Source organism: Cebus imitator, unplaced genomic scaffold (genome assembly GCF_001604975.1).
Source record: "Cebus imitator isolate Cc_AM_T3 unplaced genomic scaffold, Cebus_imitator-1.0 Scaffold27, whole genome shotgun sequence".
Lineage (NCBI taxonomy): Eukaryota > Metazoa > Chordata > Mammalia > Primates > Cebidae > Cebus > Cebus imitator.
Genome location: NW_016107342.1, coordinates 6,251,095 through 6,278,717, shown reverse-complemented (window position 1 = coordinate 6,278,717; position 27,623 = coordinate 6,251,095). Strand labels below are relative to the sequence as shown.

At 39.4% G+C, this 27,623-nt stretch overlaps 1 protein-coding gene and 1 pseudogene across 6 annotated transcripts in view; one reads left to right on the top strand and one right to left on the bottom strand.

Annotated features, from left to right (window-relative positions):
• Positions 1-27,623, top strand: part of LYPD6B (LY6/PLAUR domain containing 6B) — a 199,061-nt gene that overhangs the window by 7,155 nt on the left and 164,283 nt on the right. The gene's annotated exons all lie outside the window — the stretch shown is intronic.
• Positions 22,132-23,308, bottom strand: LOC108300401 (annotated as a pseudogene).

The window sequence follows — 27,623 nt, the reverse complement described above, 5'->3', positions numbered from 1 at the left end:
TAACTGCATTATACAATTTTAAAATATGTATTTTAATTTTCATTTAGTTTAAATATTTTAACATTTTTTGAGACTACCTATTGACCCATATGTTATGTTAAAGTATATCATTTAATTTTAAGATATTTGGGGATTTTCTAGAAGTTTTTCTGTTATTGTTTACTAGTTTAATTCTTTCGTTATCCTAGAATATGACTTGGACAATTTGTTCTTTAAAATTTATTCATGTTTGTTTTATGACCTAGAATATGGTTTATCTTGGTGAATTTCAATGCACACTTGGAAAGAATGTGTATTCTGCTATTGCAGGGTGGAATGTTACAGAAATATCAATTAGGTCAAGTTTCTTGATAGGGTTGTTCAGGTCTTCTGTGTTCTTGTTAATTTTCTACTTGTTTTCTCTATAACTAAGAGAGGAATGTTTGAGTTTCCAGTTACAGTTATGGACTTTTCCATTTTTCTTTTTAGTCCAATCACTTTTTACTTCATGTATTCTGACTATTTATTGTTAAGTGCATGCACATTTAGGGTTGTGATGTCCTGTTGGAGAACGTCTTGATTCCTTTCTAATTATGTAATATCCCTCTTTATTTCAATTAATATTTCTTGTTCTGGAGTCTACTTTCGGTGTTAATAATATAGATATTTCAGCTTTCTTTTGATTAATGTTTGCATTGTATGTCTTTTTCTGTTCTTTTACTTTTAACCTATATTTAGGTTATAAAATAACCTCTATATTTAAGATGGCTTTCTTGTGGCAACATATACTTGAATCTTACTTTTTCAACTAATCTGACAATATCTGTCCATTAACTGGTATGTCAGACCATTCACATTTACTATGTTATTGATATGGCTTAATTATAATCTACCATCTTGCTACTTTTTTTTTATTTGTTATTTTTTTTCTTGTTTCTTGAGATTTTTTTTTTTTTTTTTTTTTTTTTTTTTTTTTTTTTTTTTTTTTTTTTTTGAGACAGGGTCTCATTCTGTCATACAGGCCAGAGTGCAGTGATGCAACCTTGGCTTACTGTAGCCTCGACCTCCTGGTCTTGAGCATTTTTTTATATTCCCCTTATCTCCACTATAGACTTCTTATCTATGCCTCTTTAATTATTTTAGTGATTACTCTAGAGTTAACAGTATATATCTTTAATTAATTAGAGTCTACTTTCAAGTAATATTATACTGTTTCTTTTATAGTCTTATAGCAGTATATTCACAGTTCTTCTCTTTTATTTTTTGTGCTATTGTTATTATCATTTTTAAATATAAGCCCTAAACAAAAGACATTTTGCTTCAGACCAGGGGTCAACCAACTTTTTCTGTAAAGAGCCAGAAAGTAATTATTTTAGGCTTTGAGGCCATAGATGGTCTCTGTTGCATATACTTTTGTTCTTAAACAATCCTTTAAAAATGTATTTCAAAAAACATTCTTAGCTTATTGGTTATGCTAAAACAGAGCATGGGCTAGGTTTGACTTACAGGTTATAGTTTTCTCACTCCTGCTTTAGATATTCAGTTATCTTTTATAGCAATTAAAATTAAGGGAAAAAATAATTTTGTTTGATTTTCATTTCCATCATTTCCATCATTCATTTCCTTTTGTAGATCCAAGTTTCTGTCTGGCAATATATTCCTTTTGCTTGGATAACTTAATTTAACATTTATTGTAGTGTAGGTTTCCTGGCAATGAATTCTAAGTTTTTGTTTGTCTCTGATGTCTATTTTTCCCCTACGTTTTTGGGAGATATTTTACTTGGTATAAAATTCTGGGTTGACAATTTTTACACTTGATCTTAGCCAAAAGGCTGAGAAGCAGTGGGTTGACAATTTTTTTTAAATTTCAGGGCTTTAAAAACATTGCTTCATTCTCTTCTTACATGCCTCTGACAAGAAGTCTTCTGTAATTCTTATCTTTGTTCCATTTTCTTTGATGTTTTATCTTTCTTTTTCTGCATTCAAGACTTCATTTTTGTCTTTGGTTTTCAGCTCTTTGAATATGATATGCCTAGGAGTGTGTGTGTGTGTATGTGTGTGTGTGCGCACGCACACGCACATGTGTACGCACGTATGCATGCATGGACACTCTTGATATTTATCATACCTGATATTCTTGAGCTCTTTGGATCTGTGATTTGGTATCTGTCATTAACTTTGGAAAATTCTCAGCAATTATTTTTTTCAAATATTTCTTCTGCCCCATTTTCTTTCTTTTCTCTAGAAATTTCAGTTACACCTAGGTTTGAATTTATGGTGTGTTCCTACAGCTCTTGGTCACTCTATTCTTTTTGCTTGTTTTATTCATTTTTTTTCTCTCCTTTTTTTAGTTTGGGTAATTTGTATTGATCTATTTTCAAGTTCACTGATTTTTTCCTTTGCTATGTCAAGTCCCCTGAAGAATGCCTGTTGATTCTTTTGTTACTTTGTTTAGCCTTTCAAATATTTCCATTTGATTCTTTCCTAAAGTTTCTCTCTCTGATAAAATTTCCCATTTATTTTTTCAGATTGTCTACCCTTTCCACTAAGGACGTTTATAATTAACTTTAGTTATTTAAAATTCTTTGTCTGATAGCTTCAACATCTGAGTCTGGTTCTATTCATTGCAACGTCTCTTGGCAGTGTGGTCTTTTCTTGCTTTTCTCATGCCCTGGAATTTTTATTGTTGTTGGTAACTAGACATCTTATACAGGACATTAGATACGGAGATAGGCTTTATGTGTGGAAATGGACACACCATTCTCTTTCTACCAGGCCTTTAGTGTGAAGATTGATCAATCTAGTCAGAAGATGAACTAGGTTTGAGGGTTCTCATTCCTCTGGTTATTCTCAGGGTACCCCCAGACTTCCAATTCTTCTAGTGATGCCTTGTGTTTAGGGTTGGAGCTGGCTTGCCAAATGCCTTTGCCATTCCCATCCTTTGATCTTCCTCTGGTACTGGGCCCAGATGGTCTGTCTCCATGCTCTTTCAACTCTCCTAATGGTAGTCTATTTTTATTTGTGACCTGATGCTTGTTAGTCAGTGTCCAGGTATATCTGCCTCAAGTAGACAAGTGATCATGTCTCGTCTTCTCCTGCAAGTGCATCTCTAGATTTTGGGCTAGTGTGTTTTCCTTTGCCTCAGTTTTCTCATGGATTTGAGAAGGTTATGCTCTTGTGCTTTACCTGGCTTTTAATTTTTTTGTAAGCATGGTAATGATGTTCTTTTCAGCTCTCTACATCCTGAGCAGAAATCTAAAGCTCTGATTTCACATTTTTAAGCTCTTTCTTTTGGTGATCTTCTTGTAAAATACTGGTGGTGTTTCCCTTCCCCTTATGCTTTATCAAATATCATTTACACATTTCATACATATAAATCAGTGATTTTTAGCCTTTACTTGGGAAGCATGAAAAGAAAACACAGATTCTGGGCCCCAGTGCTTCAATTGATATATATCAGGTTTAGGTATGGCTATCATTTATAAGCTCCCTAGGTGAGTATAGTATTCATTTGCATTGAAAACTTCTGGTCTAAGTATCACTTTCAACCTTGCCTTTCACAGAGGTGCTATTCCAATATAAATGGCCAAATGAAATCTCTGCCTGTTTACATCTACCCTATAGAGTCAGTTCTCTCCCACTTGGGCCTTCAGTGGTACACAGTGCCTGTAATCTAAACTGGTAGTCTCATAGAATGGGGAGAAAACATAAGAGTTTTTCTCATTTAACTTTCAACGACTCTCTCATCATTGAAATGTACCCTTCTCTAATCTACCAGTTTGTGTAACTTACTGCCTTGCAAACTGTTTTATTTCAAGTTATAAGTTCAAATATTTCTTGTCTTAATTAATAGGATTTTATCTTTTTAAAAACAATAACTTTTTTTATTATTACAAAGATGACATATATTCATTATAGAAGATGTGAAAACTAACACCCCAACCAGATATTTTCCTACCACACAGAAATAGTCACTGTTTACAATTTAATCTTAATCATTCTAATTTCATCTAAACATATTTGTGTTTATGTATACATATATATTACAAAACTAAAATACCTTTCACATTACATTACAACTCACATTTAAAACGTTTTTTATGTCATCAAATATCCTTGCACAACATTTTTAAAATTTATATTTAATCATGAGGGCATATCTGTTGTACTTTCAGCTTGAATCCAGCTTTTTGCTATTACAAACAGCTCTATTATATACATTCTTGTAGTTGAATCTCTGAGCACATCCATGATTATTTTAATAGAATAAGTTTCTAGAAGTGATATAATTCAGTAAAGGGCATTATTATTATTATTACTATTATTATTATTTTTGAGACAGAATCTCATTCTGTCACCCAGGCTGGAGTGCAGTGATGTGATCTTGGCTCACTGCAACATCTGCCTCCCAGGTTTAATCGATTCTCTTGCCTCAGCCTGCCATGTAGCTGGGATTTCAAGCATGTGCCACCATGTCCTGCTAATTTTTGTATTTTTGGTAGAGACGGGGTTTCACCATGTTGGCCAGGCTGGTCTGGAACACCTGACCTCAAGTGATCTGCCTTCCTAATCCCAGCACTATGGGCTATATTATTTTTAAGGCTTTGGGTGTATACTTTGCATGTTGTCCTCCAGAAAGCATGAACTGATCTATTTTATCACCTGGGAGTTTGAGAGTACCTCTTCTCCCAAGCCTCATATAATACTAGGATTATTTTATTATTATTTTTTGAGACAGAGTCTCACTCTGTTGCCAGGCTGGAGTGCAGTGGCATGATCTCAGTTCACTGCAGCCTCTGCCTCCCGGGTTCAAGCAATTCTCCTGCCTCAGCCTCCCAAGTAGCTGAGACTACCGGCATGTGCTACCATGCCCAGCTAGTTTTTATATTTTTAGTAGAGATGAGGTTTCACCATGTTGGCCAGGATGATCTCGATCATCTGACCTCATGATCCACCCACCTTGGCCTCCCAAAGTGCTGGGATTACAGGCGTGAGCCACCACGCCCAGCCAGGATTATTATTTTTTATATCTATGTTAGGAGGCAGGACTTCTGGCTATGGCCAAATGAAAAGCTACTATAAATCTGGACAAAATGAACAGAAGCAGCCATTGTATCACTCTGGTAATCTATCAAAGGCATGCAACAATCTGAGAATTTATTTGTGAAAAATTGCTGACCTTCAGGTAAGGACAGTGGGTGTCTGTGATCTCGTCTGGAGTTGCTCTGTATTCCCCACCACCCACAGCTTGGTAGGTGCAGAGGTGTTGCCTGGGCAAAGGAGATGATGAACACCAGCCCCACTGCTGTCCAGATCAAAGGAACTTGCTCAATTTGCAGCATACCACATGGGTGACATCTATGCCTATAAGTGTTTTTTTGAGTCTCCTTCTTACCTGTTTTAGTTTACCTTGACTCTTTAGAAAAATAAAATAACAATGTTCTTTTATTATAAACATTTATGTTTGTTAAAGAAAAAGTGTAAAATAAACATAAAGAGAACAAAATGAAAGCCCCAGTAAGCCCATTTAGTGTCTATTCTTCTCTATTGGCCTGTTTCAATGGAGGCCTCCACTGTAATGGAAATGCTGTCTGCCACCCAATACAGTAGCCAGAGTTCTTGGGTGGTTATTGAGCACGTGACATATGGAAAGTGCAACTGAGGCATTGAATGTTTTAGTTTTGATGAATTCTAATTAATTTATGTTTAAATATTCACATGTGGCTACCAACTACAGTGTTGGACAGAATCGCTCTATTATTTCTATAATATGGAGGTAGGATAGATACATACATAGTTTTAAAAACCAAAAATAGGAACATGCTGCACATTGTGTTTTTATATTCCTTTGTCTTGTTAACAGTATATCATAAAAATAATTTTAATGGCTGAATTGTATTCTGTTGAATGAATGTACCGTAAATACCTTAACAAAGTCTTCATTGCACCTTTAGGATATTTCCAATATTTTGATACTATAAACAACATTGCAGGGAACATGTTTACAGTTAAAGTTGTAACATTCCTATTATTTACTGAGGTTAAATTCTTAAATTTGAACTGTTGGGTCAAATATAATACCCATTTTCAAGCCTCTCTTCTAAGAAGTTCTACCAGTGAACATTTTCACCAGCAGTATATGAAAGTATCTCACTATTATTATTTAATTGAGATATAATACACATATCAGAAAATTTACCTATTTAAAGTATATGATTCAGTGGTTTTGATATTCGTATATATTCTTTGGAGAAATATCTGTTTAAATATTTTGCCATTTTAAGATTTTTTTTGTCTTTTTATTGTAGAGTTATAATCCTTTTTTATTTATTCTGGATAGTAGATCCTTATTGGATATAAGATTTGCAAATATTTTCTTGCATTCTGTAAGGTGTCTTTTCATTCTCTTAAAAGTATCTTTTGAAACATGAAACACGAAAGGTTTTAATTTTGACCAGTGCAGTGTCTGACATCAGTAATCCTAGCACTTTCGGAAGCCGAGGCAGGAGGATCACTTGAGATTAGAAATTCAAGACCAGGCTGGGCAACCCAGCAAGATTCTGTCTCTACCAAAAAGAAAAAATAAAATTAGCTGGGCACTGTGGCATGCACCTGCAATTCTAGCTACTCAGAAGGCTGAGGCTGGAGAATCTCTTGAGCCCAGAAGTTTGAGACAGCAGTGAGTCGTGATTGCACCACTACACTCCAGCCTGACTGACAGAGTGACACCCTGTTTAAAAAAAGTTTTTAGTTTTGATGAAGTCCTATTTATCTATTTTTTTTCTTTTTTTTTTTTGCTTGTGCTTTTGGTGTCACATCTAAGAAACCATTGATTAATCCAAGGTCATGTAGGTTTCTTCCAAGAATTTTGTAATTTTAGCTGTTCCATGTAGATATTTGATCTATTTTTAGTCAATTCTGTATGCAGTATGAGTTAGGGGTCTACATTTATGCTGTTGCATGTGGCTTCCCAGTTGTCCCAGAACCGTTTGTTGCAAAGAGTATTCTTTCTGCCATTGAATTGTCTTGACAACCTTGTCAAAGTCAATTGACCATTAATACATGGCTTTATTTCTAGAGTCCCAATACAATTTCATTGATCTGTGTATCTGTCCGTATTGATAATGTCATAAACTATTGATTATTGTTGCTTTATGAGAGTTTTGAAATTGAGAAGTGTAAGTCTTCCAACTTTTTTCTTCTTTTTCAGGATTATTTTGGCTATTCTGGGTCCCTTACATTTCCATGAGTTTAGCTTGTTAATTTCTACCAAAAAGGCCAGCTGGAATTTTGCTAGGGGTTGCACTGAATTTGTAAATCAATGTGAAGAGTATTGCCATCTTAACAATGTAAGTCTTCCAATCATGAAAATGAGATGCTTTTCTGGTTCTTCTTTAATTCCTTTCAATGATGTTTTATAATTTTCTGTGTACAAGTCATGCACTTCTCTTGTTAAATTGATTCTTGAGTGCTTTATCTTTTCTGATGTGGTGTAATGACATTGTCAAATTTCATGTTTGGGGTTGTTAACTGGTAGTGCACAGGAATACAGTTAATTCTGTTTCGGTCTTGTATCCTGAAATCTTGCTGAACTTGTCGATTAACTCCAAGAGTTTGCTGGTGAATTTTTAGGGTTTTCTACATACAAGATCATGTCATCTCCAGATGGAGGTAGTATTACTTCTTTCTTCCAATCTGAAGGCATTTTATTTCTTTTCCTTGCTTAATTGCCTTGGCTAGAAAAGACAGCACAATATTGAATAGTGGTGAGAGCGACATCCTTGTCTTGTTCCGTCTGATGTTCCTGATCAGTGAGATGACCGGTGTGATTTATGCTGTTTTTCTATGACCATTTTTATCCTCTAAGAATCTGAGTGATAGAGCAGGAGGTACTAGCTGATTTCTCCTAGGAAATATTTCCTTTGTCCTGTGCATTGGGAGGCTTGGCATAATGGCTACTAGAAAAGAAGTATTTTAATGGAAGAACCTATTCATGTAATGTATAGATGCCAAGGAATTTGACTAATGTTATCTAATATGTAAGCATTCAATATTTTAAAATAAAATTTAAGTACTAGATTTCCATCCTGCCTTTCCACAACTTTGGGTGCTCACTCTATACTTCAGGTACAGTGCTGAGATCCCAAAGATGAATGAAACACAGGCCATGTCCCCAGGGCATTCATGGAGGCGTCTTTTTGGGGAGACACACAGGGATTAGGAAGTTACATATTCTGGCAAGTGGTTTCCATTAAAGAGTAGCCACCGTCAGAAGGAAACAGGTGACCAATGTGGGCTTCACCATCGGGATTTTGAGGTCTCAATTGGCTGTTTGAAAATTCACTTTCTACCTCATAGAATCAAAGAATTTCCTTTTTTCCAATAAGTCCACATTTTCCAAGAGGAGGAACTGCTTACCTTATTTAACAATTCTTATTCTCTCTCATCAGTAACTCTTATTTCTCTAAAATGTTTTATCTCACACACACACATGCACACACACGCATGCACACACATATGTATGACATCCTCTGTAGGGAGGCAATCTGTGAACAGCCCACTCCTGGCTCCATTTGTTGTGTCTGGTTTGGGTAATCTAACACCAGCCCCGCGTTCATCTTCAATATGACTCGTCTAGGATTCCTGCTTCTCCTCGCCTGCGAAGACTACTCAGCATTGTCCTCCCCTTAGGTGCTTATGACGGGGAACTGACAAGGAGGGGGATGTTATCCGACTCCAAATCTGAGTTACTCAGAAAGTTTCGAGGAGGGTTCCTGTTCTTATTAATCGTATATTCAACTTTCTTTGTAAAGTGTATACCCCATCTATTTTAAATTTGTTAATTCAGAGGATTAACTAGGATGCCTATAAAGGCAAACCTGTGGGCTTATTGCAAAGTCGTCTTTCCAGAGAAGTGTAAAAGTAAAGCAATTACATAGGTCATACCTTAAAATAGTTTACTTAGTTTTTTGATAAGTCAATTCAGACTTGTATGCTACATGTGTTTTCATTTTTACTTTTCTATTTAGAAAGAAACGCTTTATTCTAGTTTTATTATATATTATTATTAGGATGAAAATAACATCAGGTTACTTTTTAGCATTCTATTGGTAAAATGGAATGCAAACTTTATGGTCTCAGGCTGCAAAAGAAAATGAATTGTCTCCACAAACCTTTCATGTTTAATTAACTTTAAACTAAATAAAAAGTTCTAGTCTCCCACACCTGACCCTGCCCCACACCTTTTTTTTTTAAAATTATTATTACAATGCATTTTTTTCTTTTGGTTATATGAGAGGATGAGATAAGGATGTAAAAATGCTTTAGAGTTCACAGTGTTTACTGCATATGATACAGCAGCCAATTCAATCAGAAGGGAAATAGGAAAATAACTACTCTATTTGTGCCTTGTAAGCGGATTGTAAAGTTCCCTCCAGTCCCTACGATTAAATGTTGGCTTCTCTCCTTGCACTTATTAATTTCTAAAAGGAAATTAAAAGTGAGGCAAACAGCATTTTAAAACCAAACACAAATACTATGTAGGGATGAACCCAGCAAATTGAAGAATTACAGCATTGCAGGCAGTCCTTTAATTCAGTGCTATAAGAAATGCAGCAGAAGAGGAAAGGAGGTGGAAAGGGGATCCTGAGAAAGTTGCAGGTCATTGAAAGCCTTTGATGATGTGACTGTGTCAGGGGTGAGCTGTAGTGGGGATTGGTGGTCATAGCAGGGTTTTCCTTATTACATGTGATGAATGCATCCATAAGACGTGTTGTTACTGTTACTGTTTACCATAGCCTAAGCCCTAGAGTGGCTTGGGGCTTGCTAATGGGGACAGAGGCAGGGAAAGAGTGGAGGTTGATTCCTAGGAAAGGGAGTGGCCTCCAACATGTAGAAGAAAAGGCATTTGGCCTGGCAGCCAGGAACCTGAGTTCTGTTCTTGTTCCTTCTGCCCTCTGACCGTGTGACTTTGCATGAGTCGCCTTGGCCCTCTGAGCCTTAGTTTTCATATCTGCATGCAGGTTTAGACTAAATGCACGATTTTCCAACCAAATTCCCAAGCCTCCATCAAGCCATCTCAGAGGTTGTGCCTGTGCCAACAACTGGGATTCCTGGCCGCTGTACCCCAATGGGAGCAGTTGCAGTTCCTCTCCTGTATTTGTGCTTCTGTAAGCTTTTGTTTGAACAAAGCGTTTGGGAATTACTAGGTGCCCTGATCTCAAAGATCTCTTCTGATTCTTACATTCAGTTGTCTATAATTCTACATTTTGGTTGAAGCTTAATGTAAAAGAGACCAAGGAGCATCCATTTTCTGGGGCTCCCCGTCTTTCGAAGGTAACACAAAGAATGCATGTTTTCAGCAACAGAAACACTGCTCATTAGTGATTTTCAGGCTGTCAGTGGGGACAGGAATTTGTGTGTTACACAGCCCCTGACTCCAGAAGCAGTCTATTTCACCCTATTATTTTATTTCATTTTGAGATGGAGTTTCACTCTGGTTGCACAGGCTGGAGTGCAGTGGTGGGATCTTGGCTCACTGCAACCTCTGCCTCCGGGTTCCAGAGATTGTCCTGCCTCAGCCACCCTAGTAGCTGAGATTGCAGGTGCCTACCACCGTGCCCAGCTAATTTTTGTATTTTTAGTCGACATGGGGTTTCACCTTGTTGGCCAGGCTGGTCTTGGACTCCTAACCTCAGGTGATCTACCTGCCTCGGCCTCCCAAAGTGCTGGGTTTACAGGTGTGAGCTATCTCGCCCGGCCAGTTCATTTCATTCTTCTTGGATATAGTTCTCTTTTTGCTCCGTGACTGTGACCTGTCTCTTTTAAGATTTTGAGGGCAGCTGCGGCCTCCATCTTGTGCCTTGTCAGCTGTCTGTAGGTTTTGCCAGGCTACTGAGCCCTGACTCTTTGAAGGGAGTCTGAGTCTGAGAGCAGGGCAGTAATAACCACTGGCCAGCTGCACAGCGACTCTGAGAGTTGGGCCTCCCCATGAGCCACTTGCTAGCTCCTGTTAATAAGTCTTTTCAACTCCCTATCAAGTCCCTAGCTATCTGTTCCCTGTCATGAGAATCTTTTCCTTTCACTCCTTGATAATGTGCCTTCCTCTGCCACACACTTTCCTCCATTTCCTTTGGAAACACAGTACAGGGACTTTTGTGTTGCCAGGAACGAATGTTTAGTAAGCAGGCCTTTAATTCCTCCTGCGGTTCCAAGCCAATATAGTGCCTTTTGTAACTTGTCCCGAGACACCCTGTTGAAATACATCAGCCGACAAGGAAAGTCTTGGCAGAGGAAACCGTCATGAAAGAACGATTCCAATGGAAGAATATGTAGCTGGAGACCCAGGGGTGTTGAGAGTTTAATTAACATTATTAGAAGTGAAGAATTGGTTATTTTAAAATGAAATTTCAAATCTCCTGTCTCTATATCNTTTTTGCCTAATTGCCCTGGATAGAGCTTCCAATACTATATTAAATAGGAGTAGTGGGAGACAGCGTCCTTGTCTAGTGCCAGTTTTTAAAGGGAATGCTTCTAAATTTTGCCCATTCACTATGATATTGGCTGTGGGTTTTTCATAAATAGCTTTTATTGTTTTGGATACGTTCCATTGATAACTAGTTTATTGAGAGTTTTTAGCATAAAGGGCTGTTGAATTTTGCCAAAGGCCTTCTCTGCATCTATTGAGATAATCATGTGGTTTTTGTCTTTGGTTCTGTTTATGTGGTGAATTATGTTTATGGATTTGTGTATGTTGAACCAGCCTTGCATCCCCAGGATGAAGCCTATTTGATTGTGGTGGATAAGCTTTTTTTGATGTGCTGTTGGGTGCAGTTTGCCAGTAGTTCACTGAAGATTTTTGCATCAATGTTCATCATGGATATTGGCCCGTAGTTTTCTTTTTTAGTTGAGTCTCTGCTAGATTTTGGTATCAGGATGATGTTGGTCTCATAGAAAGAGTTAGGGAGGATTCCCTCTTTTTGTATTGTTTGGAATAGTTTCAACAGGAATGGTACCCAGCTACTCTTTGTATGTCTGGTAGAATTCAGCTGTGAACCCATCTGGACCTGGACTGTTTTTGGTTGGTAGCCTATTAATTGCTGCCTCGACTTCAGATCTTGTTACTGGTCTATTCAAGGTTTCAACTTCATCTTGGCTTAGTCTTGGGAGTGTGTAAGTGTCCAGGAATTTATCCATTTCTTCCAGAGTTACTGGTTTATGTGCAGAGTTGTTTTAGTAATCTCTGATGGTAGTCTGTATTTCCAAGGAATCAGTGGTGATCTCCCCTTTATTGTTTTTTATTGCATCTATTTGATTCTTCTTTCTTTTCTTTATTAGTCTAGCTAGCAGTCTATTTTATTGATCTTTTCAAAAAACCAGCTCCTGGATTTATTGATTTTTTGAAGGGTTTTTTGTGTCTCGATCTCCTTCAGTTCTGCTCTGATCTTAGTTATTTCTTCTGCTAGGTTTTGAGTTTGGTTTTTTTTTTTTAATCTTGCTCCCCTAGCTCTTTCAATTTTGATGAGAAGGGTGTCGATTTTAGATCTTCCCTTGTTTCTCATGTGGGCATTTATTGCTATAAATTTCCCTCTAGACACTGCTTTAAATGTGTCTCATTGGATCTGGTATGTTGTGTCTTCATTCTAATTGGTTTCAAAGAACATTTTTTATTTCTGCCTTCATTTCATTGTTTATCCATTCATCATTCAGGAGCAAGATGTTCAGTTTCCATGTGATAGTGCGGTTTTGAGTGCTTTTCTTAATCCTGAGTTCTAATATGATTGCACTGTGGTCTAAGACACTGTTTGTTATGATTTCCATTCTTTTGCATTTGCTGAGGAGTGATTTACTTCCAATTATGTGGTCAATTCTGGAGTAGGTGCAATGTGGTGCTGAGAAGAATGTGTATTCTGTGGATTTGGGGTGGAGTGTTCTGTAAATGTCTATTAGGTCTGCTTGGTTCAAGTCTTGGATATCATTGTTGACTTTCTGTCTCGTTGATCTGTCCAATACTGTCAGTGGAGGGTTAAAGTCTCCCACTATTATTGTGTGGGAGTCTAAGTCTCTTTGTGGGTCCTTAAGAACTTGCTTTTTATGTATGTGGGTGCTCCTGCATTGGGTGCATATATATTTAGGATCGTTAGCTCTTCTTGTTGTATTGAACCTTTTACCATTATGTAATGCCTTTCTTTGTCTCTTTTGATCTTTGTTGGTTTAAAGTCCATTTTATCAGAGATTAGGATTGCTACCCCTGCTTTTTTTTGCTCTCCATTTGCTTGGTAAATCTTCTTCCATCTCTTTGAGTCTATGTGAGTCTTTGCATGTGAGATGGGTCTCCTGAATACAGCACACCAATGTCTTTTTATCCAGTTTGCCAGTCTGTGTCTTTTGATTGGGGCATTTAGGCCATTTTCATTCAACATTAATATTGTTATGTTTGAATTTCATCCTGCCATTTTGTTACTGGCTGGTTGTTTTGTTTGTTATTTGAGGCCATTTCTTCATTACATCATTGTTCCTTTTACCTGCCTTTTAATGTAGCCAGTTTTTACTGTGTTCTCACTATGTGGGCAGGCACCCTGCTGACCCCTGGGCTGAAAGATGAACAGGTCGTAGGCCATGCTCTCAAGGGGCTTTCATCCTGCTCAGACAAGGGCTAAGCAGACAGCCACAGCTTGGAATCCTTCGTGCTCCATAAAGAAGTTTCTGGAGTCTGGGAGAACACTCAGCAGAAAGCAGCTTGTGTACTAGGCTGGGGACAGGAAATGGTTCCTTCAGAAGCTTTCCCTGGGCCTGTGTCCCAGAAGGTGACCTAAAGGTGGTCCAGGCAGAAGGAGTGGCTGGGATGAAGGTGGTAGGGAGTTGATGGATTTGGTAAATTGCAGGCTCAGCATGGTTCGGGCAGACCTTGAGGGAGGGGTTGGGAGGGAGAATGAGGAGGAGGAGCGGGCAGGCATCTGGATAGGATAATCAGACACTGAGCTATGCAGGGCCTTGACTACTGCACTAATGACTAGTGCTGGTCAGGTCGAATGTTATCCAGAGGGCCTGGGAACCCACAGCAAAGGGTTAGGCAAGATGGGCCAGGCACTTTGAAGGCCGTTTAGCACAGAAGTTATGAGCAAGGGCTCTGGTCCAGGTGACTGGGGTTCGAATTCTGCCTTGACCACTTTCCAACTGTGGGCAAGTTACTTAACTGTCATTGCTGCCATATCTTTAAAATAGAGATAACAATCCTATCTGTCTTGTAGCGTTGTTGTGAGCAATGACTAAGTAAATTCGCCTAAACCTCTCATAACAACAGCACATACAACAATCTAGTTATCCTTTTTCTGGGAAGGGGCATGTCATATTTTCCATGAGCAGTCTCTTGCACTGTGTATTAGTTAACTACTAGCGTAAGAATACCATGTAAAAATACTCTAAAATACAGTGGCTTAAAACAGCAATTACATGCTATTACTCCTGCAGTTGTGAGTTTCCTGGGGTTTGGCCGAGGCCTGGCTGGGCCTTCGGTTTGGGATCCAAGCTGAGGGCAGTAGCATCCTGGGGCAGCTTCCCAAGGCAATGGCACAGCTGTCAGGAGTAAGAGGGAACTTGCAATACTCTTAAGGCCTAGGCTCCCACCGACGAAAACCCAGAATCAGTGGGCAGGACTTTGTATTGCTCTCCTATAGTGGAAGGAGCTATGGAGTCATTTGTAAAAAGATAGGAGCACAGGGAGAGGTGAAGGATTGGGCTCACCAGTATGGGGCACAGCTTGTGTCTAATGTCTCCTGCTCTGCCTCTTTGTAGCTTCCCAGAGGGAGTTTCCATGAGGGGCAGTCGACACCCACACTGGGCATGCTTGGCACTCCAAGAATCTGGTTTCAATTCGTGACCTTCCTACAGTCCTTTAACACTAAGACCTTTGGGCCTATCTAACGTGTTCTTTCTCTTGCTTCTGTTTGGGAGAGAAGGGGAAATATGCTAGTGTGGATTTGGATCTAGATTCTGTGGAATGAGATGGGGATGGTGGTATCTCCAGCAATACTTAATGGAAAGCTTAGAGATGAGCAGAGGTGTTTCTACAGGCCTGCTCTGTAGCCTTTCTCAGACTTACCAGGCTGCAGTGCATCCCTTTTTTTTTTTTTTTTTGAGACAGGGTCTTGCTCTGTCACACAGGACGGAGTGTAGTGGAGCCATCATAGCTCACTGCAGCCTTGACCTCCTGGGCTCCAGCGATCCTTGTAGTGCCTCCTTGAACATGGTTTGTAGTGAATGTGAACTGCTATGATAAGACTTAATGTTTAGATTTAGTAATAAGATTCGTGTTTTTAGGTGACTCTATCCCAATATAATTGAAGGAATTGCATTTTTGGCAGACTCCTTGGAATTTTCTCTCTACTCTCTGGGAGCCTCCTGTGAGGCAAGCCTGACTTTCTAGTTGACACCCTAGGCAAATGCTGGAAGAGAGGACAGAGGGAGGCAGCCCAATTAGTATTTACTGGTGGTGTAACTCTACCTCTCAGTTCTCCTGGATTCCTTGGGGCTTGGGAGGATGGGGGCATGCAAGGAGTCAAATACCATTCCTTTGCCAGCATGTAAAATAATCTCCCACCATTTCCCTGGACTCCTTATGCTGTGTGACAAACATATCCATTCTTCCTAGACAGAAAAGAGGGAAATGGGGATGGACAAGACATTTTTATAGGGTATACTTTTCTATTTTATATTTGAGAAGGTAAGTACATTATAAAAGTAAGCATCAAATTTCTTATAATGATAGTTATTTATTAGGTTAAAAAGTTAAACAATATCTCTAAAATTATACTTAAGTGTAAGATTAAACAGCATTTTTTTCAGGGACAGGAAGAAGAAACATCACAGAATCTTTTTGATAACAAAAACAGCAAGCACTAAAAATAATGTGTAAATTATGTAGCAGTGTGATTGGCATCTAGAAGATGCTCAGTAAATTGTAGCCTTGATGATGATCATGATGATGGTGGTGCTTTCTCTAGTCCATTTATTGGAGAAAGGGATTAAAAGCAGAGATTATGCCAGGTGCTGTGGCTCATGTTGGTAATCCCACCACTTTGGGAGGCTGAGGTGAGTGGATCACCTGAGGTCAGGAGTTCAAGATCAGCCTGGCTAACATGGTGAAACCCTGTCTCAACTAAAAATGCAAAAAAAAAAATTAGCGGAGTGTGGTGGCAGCTGCCTGTAATCCCAGCTACTCGGGAGGCTAAGGCAGGAGAATTGCTTGAACTCAGTTCAAGTGAGCTGAGATCATGCCATTGTACTCCACCCTGGGCAACAAGAGCAAAGCTCCGTCTCAAAAATAATAATAATAAATAAAAAGAGCAGGGATTACAAACATGAGGACCTCCTCAACTCCAGAGGAACCTCTCTCAGCCATTCTTCCCCTACATGGAAAAGCAACAGGAAAATGAAAGCTTAAGTTATAAAACCAAGCCAAATGTATACCTTAGATGTGATAGTTTTTTTTTTTCTTGGAGTAGTTGCTTCTAAAAGGCAACATTCAAAATAACCACTGCAAGAATAGACATGCCAGAATCTTAATGGTGCAATGCTATTTTGTTGAATAAAAAATAGGGCTGAATAATGACGAATCGTAGCTATGCAAGTGAAGAAAAAGATCATGTCTTGTGCTTCAGGGTGTGAATTAATGGCAAAAATCTGTCTGTAGTCAGTAGGGGAGATGAATTCAAATGAAAACTTACAGTGATATGTGTTCTTTTTTTTGTTAAGCATCATTTGTGGCTGGAGTCCTGAAATAGTTTGTCTAATGGTAAACTTTCCTGAGTATCCACTGTAAGCCAGACTCAGTAAAGAAGGAGCTGCAAGGTTCACCAAGTCCCTCCTTCCCTCTCTTCCTCTCTCTCTCTTCCTTCCTTCCCTAGTAAGCACGGCCTTTCCAGTTCAGGAACTTATATCTTAATGGGAATGGCAAGATGCAGACATTAGAAACCTAACAACAAGTGCAAATTTATATGGTACCTATTGTGTATGTCAGGTTTCTAATATATCTGGAGGAAAATCATTAGAGTGGAAACAATGGTGCTAAATCTTGACCAAATTAAACAATGAATTTTACTTCTTTCTTTTGCCTGTATTTTTTTCAGGTCAAGGGGTGTTAGTTTCAGTTGTTTCAGGGTCAGAATAACATTGCCACCCAAGAAGTAGCCCCTCCCCATAACACTGTTGAATTCAAACAGTAGTTGATGACTCAGCTACCATATGCTTATATACCCTGCAATTACATTGTCAAAATCTTCTCCTGAATAGGGAGGATCGATTTTAACAGGAATTCTTAGCTGACTGGTGCTCCACTGAGGTTGAAATGGCTTGATAATCATTTGATTTATTGATAATGTCTTACTGATATTTCTTAAAAAGCTGCTATGTATATTTGGGTTTTTACTTTGAGGTGTTTGTGTCATATTTTAAAAGTGAATTAGGATAATTTGCCAAATACATGTAGCTCAAATGTGCTAAAGTTTTCAAAATAAATTAATGAGAAACAATTATTCAATACCAGGGTTGAACATAGTAAAGTATCAATGTAGAACCACCAAATATGCCATATCCCAGAAATAGACTCCAAAGGGTTGAATATTGCAAATCAAATTATAGGAAAAGTAGCAGAAAATATAATATGTATTAGGTTTGTGCAGGAATGACAATTTCTATGGCTTTAAAGCAAAAGAAGCAACTATCAGGGAAAAAGCCAACAACTTTGAATATTTTCATTTAAAACTTATTTTTTTAAATATATATTTTATTGCATTTTAGGTTTTGGGGTACATGTGAAGAACATGAATTAAAAACTTCTATATAAAAGACTGGGACAATTCACAGTAAATTTGGGACACATCAATGATTAGCAATATGTTATAACTGGAATATATCACTAAGTCAAATGCCGAAGAAAAGGGCCAGGGCCATAACAGATAGATATGGAATATAATAGCTACCATTTATTGTATATTTTTTCATGCTCATATAGACTTACAAAATCTGATTATACCAATTGCTTTTTATACAAAATGTTTTGTAACCAGCTTTTCTGATATGGCAGCACAGACTGTGTTACTATCTAGTCTTCTAAAACTTAGTTTTAAAAGTGAAGCCCTATTTTACCTATGTTTTCAATGCTGTATGTTAAGGCTATGGAAAACTAACTTAGGGTGACTTTTCTACTTATGAAGTCATGGTTAGAGTTATGGTTATGGACACCCCCTTGAATGAAACAGTGATTTACAAAGAAGTGCATTTCATACTGCTTTTATCAACAGTTTTATAGGTAGCATTCGCCACTAAAACCTGTTTTAGCAAAAGAGGAAATATCATTTGAGATCCCACACTTTTGACAACATGTCATCAGTTATCTTTAAAGGCTTCAGTAAAAGAGACATGTTAATTACAATTCCTGCGAGCATCTTGAGATAGCAATGAGTATAGTATTATATTAGGGCACTTTGTCAAGCATGTCATTCCCTTATCTTGCTTTTATAGCAGAGGAAATAAAGGCACTAGAGACATATCTTTGAGGTCACACAACAAGTTAACAGCGGATAAACATTAGAACCGGCAGCTCCAGAATTCCCACTGTGTGTAATTAGCTCACTGCAGGCAGGAAATGACAGCACTGGGAATAAATGGCAGATGTGGAGTTTGGGGACTTGGAGGCTGGTGGGAATTCTCTGTGCTCATCTGAATGGTTAATTAAGTTAGTTCCTCTCAGGGGCTGTTACTGCCTGGAACATGGAGGCCTCTCAGCCAGTTACCTTCTTCCTTAGGGTGCAAGGAAACATGATGGTCACCCTCTGGTGCTTTCATGGGCTGGCTAGGTGGAGGAGTTTGAGTGGGGCCTGAGTAATTTCTTAGGCACTGTAGTCTCTTACTGAGGTTTTGTGTTGTTTCCGAGTGTGATTTTGGCATTGACTCCTGGAGGACTTCGATGTGTCTGGGGAGTGCATGGTTGGGAGTGAAAGGGCAGGGACTGCATGGGCTATTTTTAAGTTCACCCTCCCTCCCTCTTGGGCAGCTCATGGAGTGTATGTCTGCCTTCTTTGTCTCCTTATAAGTGATAGTTACTGAATTCATGGACTACCTCCTGTTCTTAGACACCCAAAATCATTGTAGGAAACAATGTGGTGTTTGAAGGCTATCAAAAGACTGGCTAAGTGTATAGAGAATTCTAGAGAGGGTAGAGGCAATCTGCCAAGTTCCATCAGATGCTCTAACAAGCTTGTTAGTCCTGGAATCACGATCTTAATTTCACTGACCCCCTAGTAAGGACATGACTAAGCATTCAATCACCAAGGATTGATTAGAGAGAAATGAGTCTGTGCTCCTGCTTTAGAATTCTGAAAGAAGGTGGAATCTTGAGTTCACTTCCTCTTCTGCTCAGTCTAGAATGAGCATGGCATGCTTCCTAGGAGAGAACTCAAGCTAGAATGCAGTCACTTCCTGTTGCATCAAATCTGGTTACTCAAAGTGAGCCGGATTGATTGGCAGCATCAATACCACTTGAGAGCTTGTTAAAATGCAGATTACCAGGTTCTATCACCTGTGGGGGTCTTGTGTGTGTGTGTGTGTGTGTGTGTGTGTGTGTTACAACACAACTTAGTTATTTATTGATTTTTGAGGCAAGGTTTTGCTCTGTTGCACAAGTTGGAGTGCAGTGGCACTATCTCTGCTTACTGCAATCTCTACCTCTCAGGCTCAAGCAATCCTCTTGCCTCAGCCTTCCAAGTAGCTGGGACTACAGGTGCATGCCACTGTGCCTGGCCATATTTTTTGTATTTTTTGTAGACACTGGGCTTCGTCTTGTTACTCAGGCTTGTTTCTAACTCCTGAGCTCAAGAGATCTGCCCACCTTGGCCTCCCAAAGTGTTGGGATTACAGGCCTGAGCCTGTAATAAAATAAATTTTATATATAGAAAAAAGCTGCTAGTTCTTTGGCTATAGTTCACTGGACCATGGTACAGACTGGGCAGTACCATTTTTGGCTACCCATTTGTGTCTTGTGTCTAGAGAATCTATGTTCTATTTATCATTATGTGTTCCCTTTTTAAAAAAATTTCAACTTCTATTTCAGATTTGGGGGTATATGTGCAAGTTTGTTACATGGGTGTATTGCAGGATGCTGAGGTTTGGGGTACAATTGATCTTGACACCCAGATAGTGAGGATAGTACCTAATAGTTAGCTTTCAACCTTTGCACCCCTTCTTTCCTGTCCCCTTTAGTAGTCCCATGTCTATTGTAGCCATCTTTGTTTCCATGTGTATCTTTATTCCCAATATGTAGGTCTCACTTCTAAGAGAGAACATGCAGTATTGGGTTTTCTATTCCATGTTAATTTGCTTAGGATAATGGCCTCCAGCTGCATTCAGGTTCCTGCAGAGGACACAATTTCCTTCTTTTTAATGGCTGCCTACTATTCCTATCACCAGTATTTTAACACACTCTCCAGGTGGTTCTTATGCCTGCTCCAGTTTGAGAAGCACTGGTATGTAGTGTGTAAATGATTTATCTGGGACAGGCTGCATGATTAGTGATGATATTTTATCATCATATTTTCCTGATCATATTTTATATTTATACTTTATGACCCTTAATAAACATTTTAAACTTTGAATGTTTTAATCATTTAAACATCTTTAAAAAAGTTGTTTTTGGCTGGGTGTGGTGGCTCACACCTGTAATCTTAGCACTTTGGGAGGCTGAGGCAGGTGGTTCATGAGGCCAAGAGATAGAGACCACCCTGGCCAACATGGTGAAACCCCATCTGTACTAAAAGTACAAAAATTAGCTGGGCGTAGTGGTGTGCACCTGTAGTCCCAGCTACCGGGGAGGATGAGGCAGCAAAATCGCCTGAACCCAGGAGGCGGAGGTTGCAGTGAGCCAAGATCAGGCCACTGTACTCCAGCCTGGTGACAGAGTGAGACTCCATCTCAAAAAAAAAAAAGTTGTTTTCCATTATCAATGAGTACATGCTATGAGAGCGTCAGAGAATACAGAAAAGTCAAAAGCAATTTGTCCCTCTAGAATATTTATTGATAACATTTTAAAAGTATATATATTTTTCTTATCTTTTCTATGTCTAACTTTTTAAAACTTCATTTTTTTTCTGATCATAGGCATTACATATTATCCTTGTAGGGCAATAAAGTGGTACTATATAGTCTTTGCTTCTTTCCTTTGGTTTGAGGGAATTCTCTTAAATAATCTTTGTTTTAAAAGATTTTTTTCCTCTAATTTTTATTTAAATTTTATACAATTTAGGAAGATTCCTGGTATAATTATTAATGTCTCAAATAGTTATTTTGCCATCAGAATGGAGAATTTATTCTCTTCTTTTTTGCAATAGAAGAATTTGACTACTCACTAGTAGCATATATTCTGTATTATATATGAATCTTCTTTGACCAAAACTTTCTGGAGGGTAGAAAAGCTTTTGCTTTGGAAGGATGCAAACTGGCCCGTTAGGAGGGGAGAGGGAGGGAATGGTCTCAACAGGAAGTCCTGTTTTTCCAAGGTGAGTGGGGAACACCTCACCGCTGTGAGGATGGAGGTTTTGTTTTTTTGGGCTTCTTTGCTGAGACTCGAAAAATGCAAACTAGAATGAATCTTTGCCCCAAACTCTGCTTTGTAAGGGAGTTTGAAAAGAAATCAGCATGTAATTTTTAACCTCTGTAGCATAGCTGGCTTGTGTTTGAGGCAGGGCAGGAGAAATCTGGTCGTGATTTTTCCTGCAGCCTTTTTACCATGCTTTGTTTTGGAATATGCCATTGCCCTCAATAATGCAGAATGTATTATGTTAAGTAAAAAATTTGGTACATTTCTTATGTCCACAGGTTAGACTCTTTCTCCAAGTCTAGTTATTCCAAGAGTAATTGATACAACTTACCATTGAGAGGAACACAGTTCAGAAACTAAAGTAACAAACAAATATTTCTGAATTTTCAAGCTTCATTTACATCTTTCAGAGAACATTAGTAACACCTTTTTTTGGAGTTAATATTTTATTATTATCCAGATGCAGTTGGGTATATAGTCTCCATACTTTATACTTTTTGTAAATAAAAAAAATTACAAATTTTAAATAGCCAAAGGTTGGTTATGTTTTCAAGAAGACATGATTAGACTAATTCATTAATGGTGGCTTCAAGATTTTCCTTATTATTATAGCTCTAGAAAATTCACCTACCTTTTGTCCCTTCTTATAAAACTAGGTTGGCTTGCATTTGACTTCACACTCTGAAGCAACATCCTGACAGTCACCCACATGTACTTCAAGGAATACCATGTTGGCATACTTTTCAGAGAGGGGATAAAAGAAAGTCTTGATCATTTTGCAAGGCCCACACCATGGGGCCGAGAAGTCACCTACTGCAAGTTTTATTGCCTGCAGCTTTCAACGCTTCCTGAAATGCAAACTTATGCTCAGTTTGTTCTACCGTTTTGGCTGTTGGGGTCTTCTAAGTGACATTTCTAAAAAGTATCTCTTCTGCCTTTTGTTCCACACTGTTCCAGATGGCTTCTTCTTCAAACTAATTTTTACTTGTCTGTCCATACCTTTCTGAAGTTTCAGCTGCTTCCCCCACAACCCCACCCCGAAGTTCTTTATTATGTATACTTTTTTTTTTTTTTTAAAGTTTTGGTGTAACTTCCAAACAAGGAGAGCCAGAAAAGTGACTCAGCCACAGGAATGTGTCCATTTTGTGGGTGAGCTGGTGGGGATGGCGTCGGGAGAACCTGATGGAGACAGAATTATGGCTAGTCATTCATAATCATAACTTTTTTTGACATTTTAAGTTTTTCTTACCATCACACAAAATATCCATGTAACATAATAACTAATTTTTGTTACACAGGACATTTCTTGTAGTGCTGCTTTTTGCCTTGGTAACATAGACTGTGTATACCTAAGAAAAGTGGAGTCACTGTAGTAGAATTGCTTAGAAATGTTTTGTAATGGAAAACTCTTTATGTGATAAACTAGGTTGATTAGGATTGAATAGAATTGGAAGATAGCAGATCTTAAGGTACCACCCCAAAGCCTGCTGCTGTGTCACAGATCTTGGCTGATAGTGTCTTATTTATGTTGAGAAGCTGGTTGGGCAGGAAGGATGTGTGGTCTGGATATTGCATGAGCCAGCTTGGCATTTAAATTTGCCAAAGACTTTGAAGCATTGCCACATTTCAAAAAGTCCCTGGGATAAATTTCAACATTCCCATCTCCTATAACTCTGCATATTATTATTGTTAGCTCACATGACGTCTTTTCACAGCATCGCTGGGCACCCAGTGGTCCATGGTGCTGAGCAGTGTCTCCTACTGTGAAGCCTGGTCCCAGTCCTGCAGAAGCTTACACTCAAAGCCATGAACAGTTTTCATTTTTATTAATAGAAACTTAAGAGCTTTCCCCAGGCAAATATGTTGCCTACCTGTAAAACTTTCTTTTTTTTTTTAAATTGCAGGGGTGGGTGGTGTGTGTGTGTATGTACATGTGTGTGTATGTGAATTGTTTATCATGAAGTATATAAATTCTTGGAAGAAGAACAGCTGGAGAGTTGTGAGTAAATGAAAATTTGGTAAACAGGTGGCTTTTCTGAGATTAGTAAAAATGTGTATGTTTTGGAAGCAAAGCGCTATAGGGTCTTGCTCCCTGCTTCTATTCCTTCTCTGTCTCCCAGTGAGCACCAGGCTCCACCACACTGGCCTCCTGAATGTTCCTCAACACGCCAGCCATGCTCTGCCACAGGACCTGGGCATTTCACTCTCCTCCTCCTGCAAGACTCTTCCCCACTTCCCTGCAAGGCTGGCTTTTCCACTTTCTTCAAATAGTGGCTTCTTTCTGAGGATATTTTTGGCTACTCATCTACAGGTTTATTCCTTCTACTGGAGCTTTGGGATTTCATACCCTGCTTCTTAATATTTCTTCTCTTTAGCACTTATTAATATCTAACACACTATAAATTTTTAACCTCTTTATTTTATTGATCTCCTTCCCCCCTCATAAATGTTCCTGAGAGTATGTTAATTGTATTTCCCATGATATTCCCAGTGCCTGGAATAGTGCCTGGATCATCATAAGTGCTCAATAAATGATGGCTGAATAGAAGGAGGGAAGGAAGAATGGTTGTGAATGACTCTTGTTGGCTTCTGTTCATCATAACTGACCTCCATATTTAGACAACCCATTTTGTAAGCTAGCAATCAGCTTATTCACTATACAGAACATGCTGTGATTTTGAGGTGTTCTCGCAGGCTTCTTGGTTGGTAAGCATAGGAAGTAGACTTTCATTAGTACCAGGTGTATAGAGGCATGTTCTGTGAAACCAGTAAACACCTCTCTCTCTACATGATTGTACTATTTCATACATTTCCAAGAAGTCAACAGGTAGTAACAGATGCAGCCTGATTGATTTCTGGGAGGGTAATGACAGAGCATATTTGCTGTGGGATAGGTAAATGGAATCCTTGGCACTGCAATTCCATTATCTTTTGTCTACAGATAAAAGGTGTATGACTTACTTATCATTTAATTCCACACCCGGCATTAGGAGGACTGATAGGTGAGGGGCTAGGAGGAGAGGGCCTTGTGCATGGCTTTGTAAATAGCGATAAAGCAGTGGGAATGTAAAACTCGGCTTGGCAGGGTCTGCCTGGGATTTTGCTGAGTCCATAGCAATACTTAATTAACTGTGCAAACATTCATTCAAGATAAGACTATAACAGTTGCCTTGGGGAAAATTCTTTGAGTCAATATTTGTTTGATCTTTTGTATAGTATTTTGGCTTTGCTGTTCATGCTATAGCAAAGCTCCTGTTATAAATGCTGTTTTCAGGGATTTGCCGTATTTGCATACCAGGTCAGTCCTGGGAGAGGTAAAGGATTGGAATCACTGTTTAAATAGAAGTTCTAAGGGTTTTCAAACGAATCTTTAAAAGTTGAAATACTTTGTTTCAATCAGTTGTCAAATAATCATTAAAAACCTGGAGTCAGTACACTGGGAAATCCCACAATGCAGGATAAGCTCTTTGCCTTCAGTTTGCTTATACTCTAGCTGTAGAAATAAGGCTTGAATCGGTAGATATGATAGAAGGTACGTATACTAAATAGTAACAATGGCTGTGATTTCCTGGACACTTAGCGATGACGGAGCACTGTCCTAGGACTTTTCTAAGCATTCAATGAACTAATTCATTTAATTCTCCCAGTAGCCCAAGGAGGCAGGTGCTTTTGGTTAGTGTGACGTTTGGCACAGAATAAACGATGTTGTTTGGAGAAAGAGAAGACCAGGGAATCAAAGAGTCACGAAGGAAAACTTCAAGGACAAGGTCTCTCAGTCCAGATGTTAAAGACTGGGAGGCAAATGGCTCGCAGTGGGAAGAAGAAAAGGGGCATAATGGCATTGGTTGTTTTGCTGATAACATCCCTTTTCTCTCTTGAGTGTTGTTTTACCATTTCTTTTTCTTTTCTTTTTTTTTTTCTTGTTTTGTCGCCCAGTCTGGAGTACAGTGGCGTGATCTCAGTTCACTATAACCTTTGCCTCCCAGGTTTAAGTGACCATCCTGCCTCAGCCTCCTGAGTAGCTGGGATTACAGGCACAGGCCACTACACCTGGCTAATTTTTGTATTTTTGGTAGAGACAGAGTTTTGGTATGTTGGCCAGGCTGGTCTTGAACTCCTGATCTCAAGTGATCTACCCTCGTCAGTCTCCTAATGTTTTATTGTTTTACCCTTTCTTGACTTTCAGCACATTGCCTCTGGTGAAGAGGACAGCAAACAAACACATAAGTAAACATACAGGATGTCAGTGTAATAAATGCTATGAAGGATAAGACAGGAAAGGGAGAATGCTGGGGTGGTGAAAGAGGGGATTTGTAATTTATTTTTATTTATTTATTTTTGATACAGTTTCACTCTGTTGCCCAGGCTGGAGTATAGTGGTGTGATCTCAGCTTGCTGCAGCCTCTACCTCCCAGGTTTAAGTGATTCTTGTGCCTCAGCCTCCTGAGTGGTTGGGATTACAGGTGCGTACCGCCATGGCTGGCGAATTTTTGTGCTTTTAGTAGAGATGGTGTTTCACCATGTTGGCCAGGCTGGTCTCAAATTCCTGACCTCCAGTGATCTAACCTTGGCTTTGGCCTCCCAAAGTGCTGGGATTACAGGTTTGAGCCACTGTGCCCAGCCCGGATTTGCAATGTTAAATAGGGTGATTAGGAAAGCCTGAGACATTTGAGTGAGGATGGAAGGAGGAGAGAAAAAATGCTGTGAAGGTACTTATGGGACGAGCCTTCTGGGCAGAGGCAACACCAAGTGCAAAGGCCCTGGGGTGTGAACTTAACCTCGTTTATTCAAGGAACACCAAGGAGACCAGAGTGGCTGGAGAATAGGGAGCAGGGAGAAAGGTAAGAGGTGAGGTCTTCATGGATAATGCATGCCCAGTCACTGCTGGGTTTAATGATGATGATAATGATGAGGGAGAAGGAGCTGTAGAGAGTTTTTGAGTGAGTAGAAGGGCAGGCTGGCAGCTGTCACTGCTTTCTACAACCCCGTGCAGTTGTAGCTTCTCTTGCTTTTCAGTAGTAGGCCCCGCCCAGTGTATCTCTTGGTCTCTGACCCATTGCTGATGTGGGCAGAGGCACCCTGACAGCTTCACACCCATTAGCTGGAGGTGGAAAGCCAGCAGAAGCCCTGAGTGAGAGAAGGTATGTGCCCTCCACCCTCATGGTGTTTTCTCGGCCCGTGTTTCTGAGTTTCATCTTCGATCTCCTGCTGTTACTGATATGCCAGCTGGGTCTTGGCATCTGCCTTGTTCTTGCCATCTGTCCAAGCCCACTGCTGTGATGCTGGGAGGCAGTGTGGGTTCTGGGCTGTGTCCTGCAGCTGTGTGGGACTCTGTGCTGAGTAGAGCATTAGGAAGATCTGCTGTGCTGCTGAGACCTCCTTTTCTTCCACTCAGTTCTTTCTTTTGCTTATGGTCCTACCACTGCTGCATCTCCTTGGATGACAGACTTGGGGATCCAAGTGGGCATAGGTGCCTGCACTTCTATAGGTATCTGCTGGACCATCACCAAAACTCTGGAGGCAGGGTGATGCACTCAGGTGCCCTCCAGCCTGGATTTGCCTGTCTCTGATCCTTTCCCTTTAGCCCATGTTGCTGATCCTCCGAGTTACAATCAGAAGCGAAATGAAAGAGAGAGAGGACGGCAACCTCGAGCGAGGGTGTGGAGACTCAGACTAGGGTGATGGCCGTACTAAGGGAGAAGGAGGGCAGAAGTGAGGTGTCTGGGGAGGAAAGCCTCAACAGACCATGGTCCATTGGCTTATGGAGACTCAATAGAAAATTAGAGCCCATACAAGCATCTAAGGGTCAATATTAATCCAGAAGTCGCAAATGCAATGAGTGTTTTCAGAGGGTCTTATAGCCAAGACATGAGCAAGTTACATAAAGAAGATGTGTCTGCTGTGGAGGCCTGTGAGTGTCCAGGTGGGGCAGATCAATGTGGGTTCATGTCAGAGGCTCAAGTGAATATTTACTCAAAGGGTCAACCACAGAGCCACTTTTGTGGTGGCACACATGCACACACATGCACACACACACATATGCATGCACACATGC